At 39.2% G+C, this 12473-nt stretch overlaps 1 protein-coding gene across 2 annotated transcripts in view; it reads right to left on the bottom strand.

The window, feature by feature from the left end:
- The window catches only part of SLC10A7 (solute carrier family 10 member 7), a 255792-nt gene that overhangs the window by 84321 nt on the left and 158998 nt on the right, over positions 1-12473 (bottom strand). The gene's annotated exons all lie outside the window — the stretch shown is intronic.

Below are 12473 nucleotides of genomic sequence, written 5' to 3'. Positions count from 1 at the left end.
AGAATGAATTGTTGCACAAAGCTGAAAGTTGCTTTTCAATTGTATTAGGAAATGAGTAAGCCATGGTGCCGTTAATCCTGACAAGAGCACCATAATTAAGTTTTGGTGAAGTTGTTCTAATTATTATAAAATAATAATAGCTAATATTTATGGAGTACTTGTATTAGATGACGCGCTAAGGACTTTCTGTGTGTTATCTTACGTAATCCTTACAACACTATACAGTAGGTACTGATATTATCCCCATCTATTAGGGAAGGAAACTGAGTCTCAGAGACACTGAGTGACAGGAAAAGGCAATGTGAGGAATTCAATCTCTATCTTCCTGACTCCAGAGCCTGTGATCCTGAATTGTGTAAACAAAATCTTTGCAATCTTACACTATTTCCCCAGGTTTATATTTTAAGAGTAAACCTAAGAGGAGCTTCAAACTCAGTATGTCTTTTTGATGACATGAAACAAATTGAGATATAAGCCTTTGTGTGACATGGCTGATACAGTTTTTTAAAGTCGCATTTTCGCAAATATCCATGGCAAATATCAATGGTAAAAAGGGTAAACTAAAAAGCTAAACTGTAACTGCAATAGTCACTGGAAGCTGGAAAATCAAATAAACACGCTATTTGCTCTTGAATATATCTGATTCCTTCTCCTTTCTCTTTCCCAAGTAAATTCTATACAGATGGTTAAAAACAAACAAGTGGCAGATGGGCACTTCTAGCAAAAGATGTTACCCAACTCCTTGCAGATTCAAGGTCAAGCATAGTTTTAGCATCCTTGCAATTGAGACGATGTGTTAAGCTTTCTTTTTGCAACACCTGAAGAAGTTAAGTCACAAAGCGTCTGACTTTGATTATCTCTTAAAAACCTTTAGAAAATCCATTTACACCTCTGATGTGAACGACCAGGTGAATATATTTCAATGACTTTAGTGGAAAGGAAAAAGAAGTGTCAAACCTGAGACACTGAGATTTAGTCACATTAAAATACAAACCAGCATCACCCCCCCAAATAACAACAAAATCAACAACAAAACTGTGAATGCGCTTCTCTTGGGAGTAGAGCTTGTAAAAAAGGTAAAACTGAAGTAAATTATCAATTTTTAAAAGGAGAAAAAATTATCAAAAGGCTTCGCTGCAATAACTATTGTGATCACACAGCTACTAAAACTAACATAAGGCTTCTGTCTCCAGGATATTACATGTTGAGCCTTGGAAATGGTGCTTCTTATTTTTTAATTAAACAGCAATAACTCAATTTTCACAAAATAACAGAATCTCAGTTTTGTAAAGGATCTTAGTTGAGGCTGGTCCAGTCCTCATCTGAAACGTGACCCTCCTCTGTCTCCCTCACTTGCTCCTGATGTGAGGCTGTGACGGCCAGGCCTTTGCCAGAGAACCTGCAGACAGACACCTGTTCCTGCTCTCAAGGCACACACTGCCCGGTTGACGTTCTTTCATGGTGAGAAGCTCTTTCTCAATCTGAGCCCAAACCACTTCCACTGATGCCCTGTCTTCCCCTTGCAGCAACTTAAGGCACATCTCACCCCTCCTTTCTTTTTTTTTTTTTTTTTTTGCGGTACGCGGGCCTCTCACTGCTGTGGCCTCTCCCGTTGCGGAGCACAGGCTCCGGACGCGCAGGCCCAGCGGCCATGGCTCACGGGCCTAGCCGCTCTGCGGCATGTGGGATCTTCCTGGACTGGGGCACGAACCCGTGTCCCCTGCATCGGCAGGCGGACTCTCAACCACTGCACCACCAGGGAAGCCCTCACCCCTCCTTTCTTGTGATGGCCTTTTAGCTGCTGCTTTTGGATGGTGTACATAAAATCTCTGCACTCTTAAACTATTTCCTCAGGCCTGTAGTTTAAGAGTAATGCTGCAGTGAGCATTTGGGTCCCCATACTAAGTCTTGTCCAGGCTAAAAGTCCTCAGGCCCTCCCACTGTTCCTCCTGGTGGGGAAGGGCGGTTCTGAGCCTTCTTTTATTTATTTAATTTTATTATTATTTTTTTTTGTGGTACACAGGCCTCTCACTGTTGTGGCCTCTCCCGTTGCGGAGCACAGGCTCCGGACGCGCAGGCTCAGTGGCCATGGCTCACGGGCCCAGCCGCTCTGCGGCATGTGGGATCCTCCCGGACCGGGGCACGAACCCGCGTCCCCTGCATCGGCAGGCGGACTCTCAACAACTGCGCCACTAGGGAAGCCCCGAGCCTTCTTTTAGACATCATCTTATCCAGATGAATTTAAGAGTCCACAGCACTTGCTTAATAAAAATTGACCAAAACTTGGAAATAAGGCCAAATGAGGACCGCATGTCCTTTCAAAGTCACCCTGGAGATTTGTTTAACGAGCCAATCCAAGGATTACTTACTTAATTTCCTGGAGGGATATACCTTTGTTTGACTTCTACTTACTAGTGATTAGGGCCCAGACTATCAAATTACATGTTCACTTACAAAGCTTTGTCCAGTAGAGATGGAAATAATTTCTATCTAGTAGAAGAACAATCACAAAGGTTATGGTTTTATTACCCTGCAGAAATTAGCTGGTTTCGTCTCTAACTCAGCAAACTTATTTCGGTATGTTTTTCTGATGGACCAAATAACCCCTATTTCTATCATTCCTTGAAACCATCTTTACCATCCTGCCGGCTCCCTCATTATTCAGTTAAATAAATATTTGACAGGCGTCCATTCTAGATTTATAAAAAAGTCATATTTTCAACTTTTGAAGATTATGCTTTGACAACTCCTTTACTCTGAACCTTGCATTTATGTTAATGCAAAGATCACTTTTATTTTTATTTTTTTAAGATTAACACTAACTTAAACTCGCAGGTTGTCTTAATATTTTGTTCTGTGGTCAGTATGTAGTGATATCTTAAAAAGTAGTAGTAAAGTTTAATCTTCAAGAATGAAATTGTATCAAGCCAATATGTAATGAGTGACATTGGCCAACACATCCTAAGCAATAAATTTAAAAGGGGTGGTATGGAGAATTTTGGAGACACCTAAATTAAACAAAATGGTCAGGTTATATGGCCTCAGGGAATATGACCTTATAAATACGGCTCTCAAAATATGCAGTTGAGGAAATTTTATAAAGGAAAGAAAAATGCATTAGGAATCTAGGGAAGGGCAGTTGGAAAGAAAGTGGTGGTTGACTGGTAGGTGAGGGCCTCTTCCCTCCCCCTGCCTATATTTTCCTCTTTAAAACTGGGCCTTCACAGAGTCAGTACCTTAAAATGCCCAGCTAAGCATTTCTCAGTATGTTCATAGCTCTGTCAGGGGACGGGTATATCTTAGCAGCTGATATGAGCATTCTGGCTTCTTCACCAGGCACAGTGCACTGTAGTAAAGTCAGATGCATAGACTATTTGAGCTTGATAACACCAGCCACTGAAAACATCCCCTTAATTCTCTCTAGTCGGAGTCCATGCTTGCCAAGAAAACACTGAATAATAATTTTGTTTTCCACATAGTATTTCTGATAGGAAGAGAAGACCCTGACTAGTTGACACCAGTCTCCTAGAGCACAACCACATTGGGGGGTGCTCATGATAGTTGACTTTCTGGACCCGCAAAGCTAAGGGTCTATTCCTGGATTCTGGTGACCCCATAAAGCAATGTCACCCTGTGAGGCCTCGCAGCAATAGCAGTTGGCTTGTCTCAATGGCATACATTTCATTAAACAGACATTTATTGAGTGTCAACTGTGTACAGACATGATGGGTGCTGAGGGAGAAAAGATTCCAAGTCACCTAAACACATAAAACTTTATAGTCATTTTAAAGTGGACTCTTACCCAAAACTCCAGAAAACAGTTTCTGTGAAGTCCTTGGGGTTGTCTTTAAAGACTGTCTTGGAAAATCTTTGTTCTTTCTTTGCTGTTTTTCTTTTCCTACAACCACTGCTAAGCACTGCTTACCCTCACTAATATACTTAGAGCGATTTTTGATTTTTCAAGCCAAGTCTCTGATATGCACATATTTGATCTTTCATTGATGGTCCCTGCCCATAAGGAGTTCCCATTATAGAAAGCAGTTCTACCTTGTCCTTCTGTAACTTCAATGCTTCTGTTAAGAAATGCCTCTACCATCTTATTCTCAAAAGATTGGGACTGGGCTTCCCTGGTGGCGCAGTGGTCGAGAGTCCGCCTGCCGATGCAGGGGACACGGGCTCATGTCCCGGTCTGGGAAGATCTCACATGCCGCGGAGCGGCTGGGCCCGTGAGCCATGGCCGCTGAGCCTGCGCGTCCAGAGCCCGTGCTGCGCAACGGGAGAGGCCACAACAGTAAGAGGCCCACGTACCGCAAAAAAAAAAAAAAAAAAAATTGACACTTTTTTTTCAAACCAAAATTAAGATATATATATATATATATATGTATATATATATACACATTTATATATGTGTATATATATATACATATACGTATGTGTGTGTATATATATATATATCTCACCACTCTGGCTATAGTTTAGAGAAGAAATTAAAGTGGTGAAAAATTAAAGGGAGGGAGACTAACTAGGAGGTTGTTCAGTAATCCAGGCAGGAGTTGATTTGGGCTAAGAAGATAGAACCTTAGAGATCAAATTAGAGAGACAACACATTCAAGAAATATTTGAAATGTACACTGGTAGATTAACTAAATATTGGGGGAGTGGTGATAAAAAGAAAGGAAGGATAGTGTCTTAATCTTCTGAGTTAAGGGATTTTTAACCAAATAGGTAGATTATAGATCAAATTACTGAGCCAGGAAAGCACTGGGATGTATAGGTTAATTTTTTCTTGGGGAAGACGATGAGTTTGAGGTGTCTACAAGGCATCCAGTTGGAGATACTGTAAGGAGTTGGATATATGGGACTTAGGCTCAGAGTACTCTGGACAGTGGCTACAGAGAGTGAGTCCTCAGCATTTGGTTGGTGGTTTACTGTTACAGAGAAGATAAGCAGTTTAGGAATATAGAACATATATTAGAATTCCAAGGATGCCTAGAAGAATACAGTTTCAATGGGATGACTAGAATGAAAGTTAAACTGGAGTAGATTGAGGACTGAGAAGGAAGAGGAGAAAGAAAAACAGAGTTTGGACAATTCTTTCAAGAAATCTGACTGTAGAGAAGAGGAAAGAAATAGAGCTGAAACTCAAAGGGGAATAAAGATGAGGGAAAGGAAGCTTGCTGTTTGCTTTGTTTTTGAAAGAAGAAACTTAAGAATTTTCAAAATTCATAAAAAGGGGGGTGGGGGATGGAGATTTAGTAAAGAAAAGGGGTTATACTTACTACACCTAAGGAAGCAGCAGGGAGAGTTCCAGTGCCCAGCTCGAGGGCTTAACTTTGGAAAAGAGGTAGGGCTGACGCCTCTTCATTGTAAAAGGAGAATAAAGGATAGATTAGGTACAGATGAAGATAGACTTGCATGCTTGATACTAGAAAGTTGAAGGGACTTTCATTTAAAGCTTCTTTTTCCTATATTAAGTAGAAGGTGAAGAGTTTTACTAAAATGAGGTGAAGACAGGTTCAGAGAAAGGGGAAAGTCAGTGATTGGAAACCTGGGCTGTGACTCATGGGAAAGGGTATCTAAAACTGTGAAGGGGCTGAGATTTTACCAGACTTGAAGATCACAAGTTAGCCTGCCAGAGCTTCATGGATGCTGGAAGCAGACACAAGATTCCCGGGTCAGAGCCAAAGGACTGTGTCACTCACACACATTAGAGTGAGTAACCTAGCATGACGTTAGCATCAGTCCCCCTTGCCCCCAAGTCAACGGGGTGGTACAGATGGGCTTGGGTGGATGCCTGCATCTATAGTGGGTTACATTACAGGAAAGGAATACTGAGTTTAGGGAACCCAAATCTTTTTTTTTTTTTTTTTTTTCGGTACGCGGGCCTCTCACTGCTGCGGCCTCTCCCGTTGCGGAGCACAGGCTCCGGACGCACAGGCTCAGCGGTCATGGCTCACGGGCCCAGCCGCTCCGCGGCATGTGGGATCTTCCCGGACCGGGGCATGAACCCGCATCCCCTGCATCGGCAGGCGGACTCTCAACCACTGCGCCACCAGGGAAGCCCCCAAATCTTTTTTAACGGGCAGTAAGCAAACTTGCCAGTTGTCCCAGAGGGAGATACTATTTGTATCTTTCAAGGCAGTTCACTATACAAACATCCTTGAAAAGAGAGTTGGGTAACAAAGAGCAGTCAGGGCACAAGATGGATAGAAATGTAGGAGACACGTGGAGAACTGTCTTCCAACAGAGGAAATGTCCAGCAGACCAATCTAGTTGATACTGGACGCCTAAACATTTGAGCTATTGAGCTCACTATTGCTCCTTCAAATATCATCACTGAGCCAATGTCCTTATACAAGGAAATGATCATTAGATAATCATTTTTTTAATTGGGGTACAGTTGTCTTACAATGTTGTGTTAGTTTCTACTGTACTGTAAGTGGAGTTCCCTGTGCTATACAGGGGGTTCTCATTAGTTATCTATTTTATATATATTAGTGTATATATGTCAATCCCAATCTCCCAGTTCATCCCTAGATAATCATTTTTAAATGATCAGAAAAACTTCTCTCCAAGATAACACTGATCCTTTAACAGTCCTTGGGCACTATGATTCAAATAAGAGTCGAACCAACTGAACTGACTTCCAACTCATAATTCACTCTCTTGATTTTTCTGAACGGGGACATTTGAAATCTTTTTGAAATCTACATCCTCGCCAGACTGAACTGTGGTCTGTAGACCAGCAGCACTCACCTCACCAGGAAGCTTGTCAGGAATTGCTGAATCTCAGACCCCACCCCAGATCTACTGTACCACTATCTGCATTTTAAACAAGATTTCCAGATAATCTGTCGACACATTAAAATTCAAAAAGAACTGATTTAGGCTCTAGAGCAGGTGTAGGCAAACCTTTTCTGTATACGGTCAGATAATAATTATTTCAGGCTCTGCTGGCGATACAGACTCTTGTTAAAATTACTCAATTCTGCTATTGTAGCTAGAAAGCAGCCCAAACAATAAGTAAACAAATGGACATGGTCAAATTTTGCCCAAGGGCTGTAGCTTGGACCCCTGCTGTAAGCATTGTTTTAGATTAGTAATTACATTTGAAAAAGAAATAAGTTATTGTAACAAACTTTTACTTTTAATGACTTGGTTTTTAGTGAACCCAAGCTGGCTTCTAAACGTCACAGCAGTTCCTCTGTAACTGCTTATAACACACTATTTAATTATCCGGTCTTCCAACTTTTCTCCAGACTGAAAACAAAATTATCAGTTAATAGTGTGTAAAATCTACTTTTTTCCTCTTTTTGATATTTGCAGTGACATTTGCACATGGCCAGCTGCTGCTTCTACTCCTTTTCTTTATGATTTGTCAAAGACAGAGATTCTGTAATCTCAAACATTAGTTTTCTCAGGACCCTACAACGTAATTTGTCTGGGCCAGCAGATAGAGTCCGCTTAATCTTGAGCCTACTTTCCTTTTACCAATATTTACTTTAGCATTTCTAATCTTAAGATGGTTCTCTTTGCCAAAGATGATGGAAGCAAAGGGAAGGGCCAGCAGGGAGGGAGAAATTAATTAAGGATGCTGAACAGCACGCATAATGTGTGGCGTTCAGGGTCTTAATATCAGAGCTGTGTAAGAGAAAAACAATAACACAAGAACACAAAAGGGGAAAAACATGTACATTGCTAATTAGAACTATATAGTGATATATAGTAAAGCTGAAATACGGTGCTCAAATTCATGATTTTTCCTTTTACTTTTTAACTGAAAAAGTCAATCTTTTTTTCAGATTATGTAAACTCATAGACCTGTATTAAAACTATTAACTATTAAGTTGGATTTTTCTATCCAGATTAAGAGTGATAAGAACAATTTGAAATTCACCTAAAGCCCATAGTGAGATGCATATGGGAATTTTCTGTATTTTCCAAGAATCTTTCATGTAAATGACTTCTAAGTGCATAGACATAACATGCAATAAATATTTTTCCAAAGGACTTTCTTAAAAATGCTTATCTGTAGAATATATATTAGACCAAAAATGCAGCAAAAGGAAATTAAGTCAAAATTTCTTTTTTGATGACACAAGCTTTCATAGATGAGGAAGGACTTGCCAGGGTTCACTTTGGTTTGCAGGTCTCCACTGTGGGTACACAGCTGCAAGCCAAAATGTTGAAGTTTTGTTTTCCCTGGTAATGCACGTGGCGGCCTATTAAGGGTCATCGTAGCACAACAAACATTTTACACGAGAAGCACAACTCTCACAAAATGTCAAGAAGATGGTCCCACGTTACCCAATGGTCAGCCCAAGTTCCTACGGTCTAAATATTATACATAGGAGCCTGTAGTATCTCTTACTTTGGAATCACTGCTTCAATAATACCAAATACCACCATCACCAAAGGCCAACATTTATTACGGTATATTATGTACTAGGAACTGTGCTAAGTGCTTTACAAACATTATCTAGCTTAAAATTCCAATAAGTAAATTGATTATCCCAATTTAATAGGTGAGAAAAGAAGCCTATAGAGACTAGGAAATACCAGGAGGCAGAACCCCAGCCAAAGGAATAAAAACAAAAGTTGAGAGGTCAAGAGATAGGCCAAACATAAGAAAAGTTTAGAAAAGAAAGAAGAAGAGCAAAGGAGGAAAGAGGAAACTCAAAATAAAAAGATATACAGGAAATGGACTGTCAGAAACCCATACAAAATATGTAATATAAATTAAAAATAGGGTCAAAGATCACACATACAATCTACCAGTGGTGTCTGAATATATGAAAAGAATGCACCAAGTAACTCTCTCGGGTGACTAGGGAAACACTGAATATTTACTACTCACTGGCTTAAAAGATTTAATGTGTATCTACCATTATGCTTGTTGATGCCTATAAGAGAATAGCACCTGGCATATATTAGGCACTCAATACAATTTTTTGCTGAACAAATGAATGAATGTATGTCCACAAGTGCTTCTCTCAGGGAGCAGCATATCCATTTGATTAGAAACACACACTTTCTGAAATGCTTTAAAACCCTTATGTTTGTAATAATAACAAGACTAGTTGACATTTATTGAATGCCTACTTTGTATGTGTCAGGAACTATTCTATACTCTTCATAGGTACTAACTTGTTCAGTCCTCACAACAAACCTATGGGAGGTGCTGCTATGATTCCCATTTTAAAGAGGAGAAAACTGAGGTGTACAGCAGAAGAATACAAAATTCCCAAGCAATAAGTGGCAGAATGGGAAGCAAGCTATGCCTCTGGCTCCAGAATCCATGGTCTCTATCATTATGTTTACATAATGGTTAAGAGTTCTCTGAAAATTTAGAGATATCAGAGAATTTTAGCTGAAAGGAATATTAGAGATAATTTGCTATCTCATTTAATAGATTGCAAAGTTGAGGCCAAAGGTGGCAGTGTCTCTCACCCATAGCTTCAGAGTTGGTGGAAACAACAGGACTGGGACAGGAAGTATCTCAAATCCCCTGCCCAGTTCTTTATTTCTGACACCACACTGCCCCTTAAAAACCAGCTGAATAGAGCAAAACTCACAGATGGAAGACTTGAAAGCTATTATATTATTAAATATGAGTAATTATTTATTATTTTATTTATCATATGCATAAGACAAAAAAGACATAGACAATAAAACTAGAATGGACTATAAAAGGATGTTTTGAAGGAAATCAAATCTTGAAATAGATGCTCTTCCCCCCTCTCCAAAGTCCTATGAATTGTCAACATGGCTATGAGAGAACAGTTTTGCAAAATGTTGCAAAAGCAAGGAAGAGATGTGGAAGATGGAGAGAGAGAGTATGAGGGTCAATGAGGATAGAGAAGGGAGGCAATGAAAGGCGATTTATGGGAGATTTGGGGAAGGGGCTTTTAATTCAGGTCTCTGGATGTTAAAATAAACTTCTAGAACAACTGTACATTGATTTTCTTTTCTTTTCTTTTTTTTTTTTTTTGCGGTACGCGGGCCTCTCACTGTTGTGGCCTCTCCCGTTGCAGAGCACAGGCTCAGCAGCCATGGCTCATGGGCCCAGCCACTCCGCGACATGTGGGATCTTCCTGGACCGGGGCACGAACCCGTGTCCCCTGCATCGGCAGGCGGACTCTCAACCACTCTGTCACCAGGGAAGCCCCATTGATTTTCTTTTAAATAAGATATTCAAATTAATGGTTTAGTCAAAACCAGTGTTCAAACTTAATAGACCTTTATCATAAACGAACAACAAACAAAAAACCCAGACCATGTGTACACATGCGAAATGAATGGGCTTGGCATAGTCCATCCATTTCTTCTGGATGTGTCTAAATGACAGCACACGCTGCCACTAGATCTAGCTGTGACGATCAATACTGAGTGTAAAGATGGACAAAATGAATGGAGACAGCTGCAGTCCACTTGCCTTGTCTCATATATCAATGGTCTGATTTACTCTAGTTTTCATAATATTCCTAAGCCAGAGCCAAGTGGCCCTGAACTTTATGACTCAGAGGCTTCAGCTCAGGGATGCAGGTGGATTAACCGATGGCCCCTAAATAATGTCTGTTCCTCATGTAAGAATCCTTGGTCCACAAATCCTCCCACCATCACCAGGGCAGAGGCAGTAGAATCCTGATATTCAGGCTGACTTTTGGGAGTCTTTTCTTTCCTAACACAATTCCCACCATCCATGTCTGTTTTAAACAGTTTTCTCCTTAATAACATGTTTAGTTTTATTAAATACCAGCGGGCAGGAGAAGAAAAACATACAGTGTGATACTGGGGTCTGAAGAAGATGGATCTTAGACCCTGACCCTCTCTAGGGCAGTGCTATCCAAAGCCTGACAGGATTTCTGGAAGCAGATAGAAAAGCACTGATGAGGTGAGGAAGAACATTGTCGTACCAGCTTATAAGAAGTGGTATATAGACCTTGCCATTTTATGATCATGTGATTTTTTTGGTATAAAAAGTTCAATAATTAATACAATAAGTAAATCACTTCTGCACCATTAAATTTGATCTTGACACCCAGGAAAATGAGAATGAGCTAGCTAAATATTTTTGAGTGTTTAGACTTTTATCCTCAAAATTCCTATGGTGAGTTGCTAAAACAGTCCTGCCTCATTTTTGGTTATGTAATTATATACAGCTAATTCCCCTTAATGCTTCAGTAAAGATTCATGTTATACAGTTATTTCTGGAGCTACACTATTGGGTGTTGTCACTAAGAGGTTTTTAAGAAGGAAAAGCCAATGTTTTCACTCAGAAACGGCTGTAGGTATCTTCACATCAGATATTTATTTTGAAATGTACGCTGTTAATCACTTCAATATCTTTGGAACTTAAAAGTGCCCGAGAGCAGGAAGTGATCATCGGGTAAATCACATCAATGAACTTAACTAAGAATCTTTAAGAACATTGGAAATCTATGTCAACATAATTTTTCTAGTTCCCCAGTAGAGGGCAACTTCTACACACTTTGACAGTCAACAAAAAAAACCTATGCACACCACATCAGTAAGAACCACTGTATGTTTAAAATAATACAATTTGTGTCTATGAATGGATTTTCACTAACAGGTAGCTATAAAATGTCATGAAATTTTAAATATGTAATTAGAAATTGAATATACTTAATAATGAGTAATTAGCATTTTATGATTAATATAAGTGTTATTGTGGGAACTTTAAAGTAGCAACCATTTAGGTCACTATGATAGATAGTAAGTGAAATATAAAAGGTAAATGATGAGAGTACTGTTCCTTAGTAAACATTTTGATTGAATTTCATTATGACTGACATAGCTAATGTGAATGCATAAAATCTAAGAATAGGCAAAAAAAAAAGCCATAAACATCTCAAAGTATAATTAACTTCCTTTGTTACTATAAACTTTGAATTAATACTTATCAATGTTCATATTTTAAATGATGTCAGATATAAGAATGCAACTATACATGCGTATTTATGTATTTGCAAACAGAGTAAAATTCTACTATAACACACCTCATTACTATAGAGATTTGGACATAATGTGTTATGTTTTCATTCATTCACCCATTCAACATTTATTTACTGAGCACTTACTATACGCCAGAGACTATTCTAGAAGTCAAGAATACAGTGTGACAAATCTGACAAAATTCCTTACCTTCTTGGAGCTTATACTCCCACTAATAAAAAATACTATATCATGAAGGCTTCTGAAAAGATTAGCTTATAAGATAGATGCTTACCATGTCTCATAACACTAGTTTCATTTTTTATTAGAAAAGTAGGCTTTGTTTTTAGAGAAATATTACAAGGAAAAATGAAACGCTTCAAATCTTAATATTCAAAGACCACTTGTTGACCTTAAATAAAGTAATAAAGTTGATTAGAAAAATATTAATTGTACGGAAAAGTACAAAATGAAAAGTGAAATTTTCTAGCACCCCACTCTCCCCAGAGATTTTAACA

The sequence above is a fragment of the Leucopleurus acutus genome, assembly GCF_964270905.1.
Source record: "Leucopleurus acutus genome assembly, chromosome: 4".
Lineage (NCBI taxonomy): Eukaryota > Metazoa > Chordata > Mammalia > Artiodactyla > Delphinidae > Leucopleurus > Leucopleurus acutus.
The sequence above is the reverse complement of the archived record's forward strand: the minus strand, read 5'-3'. Positions and strand labels throughout refer to the sequence as shown.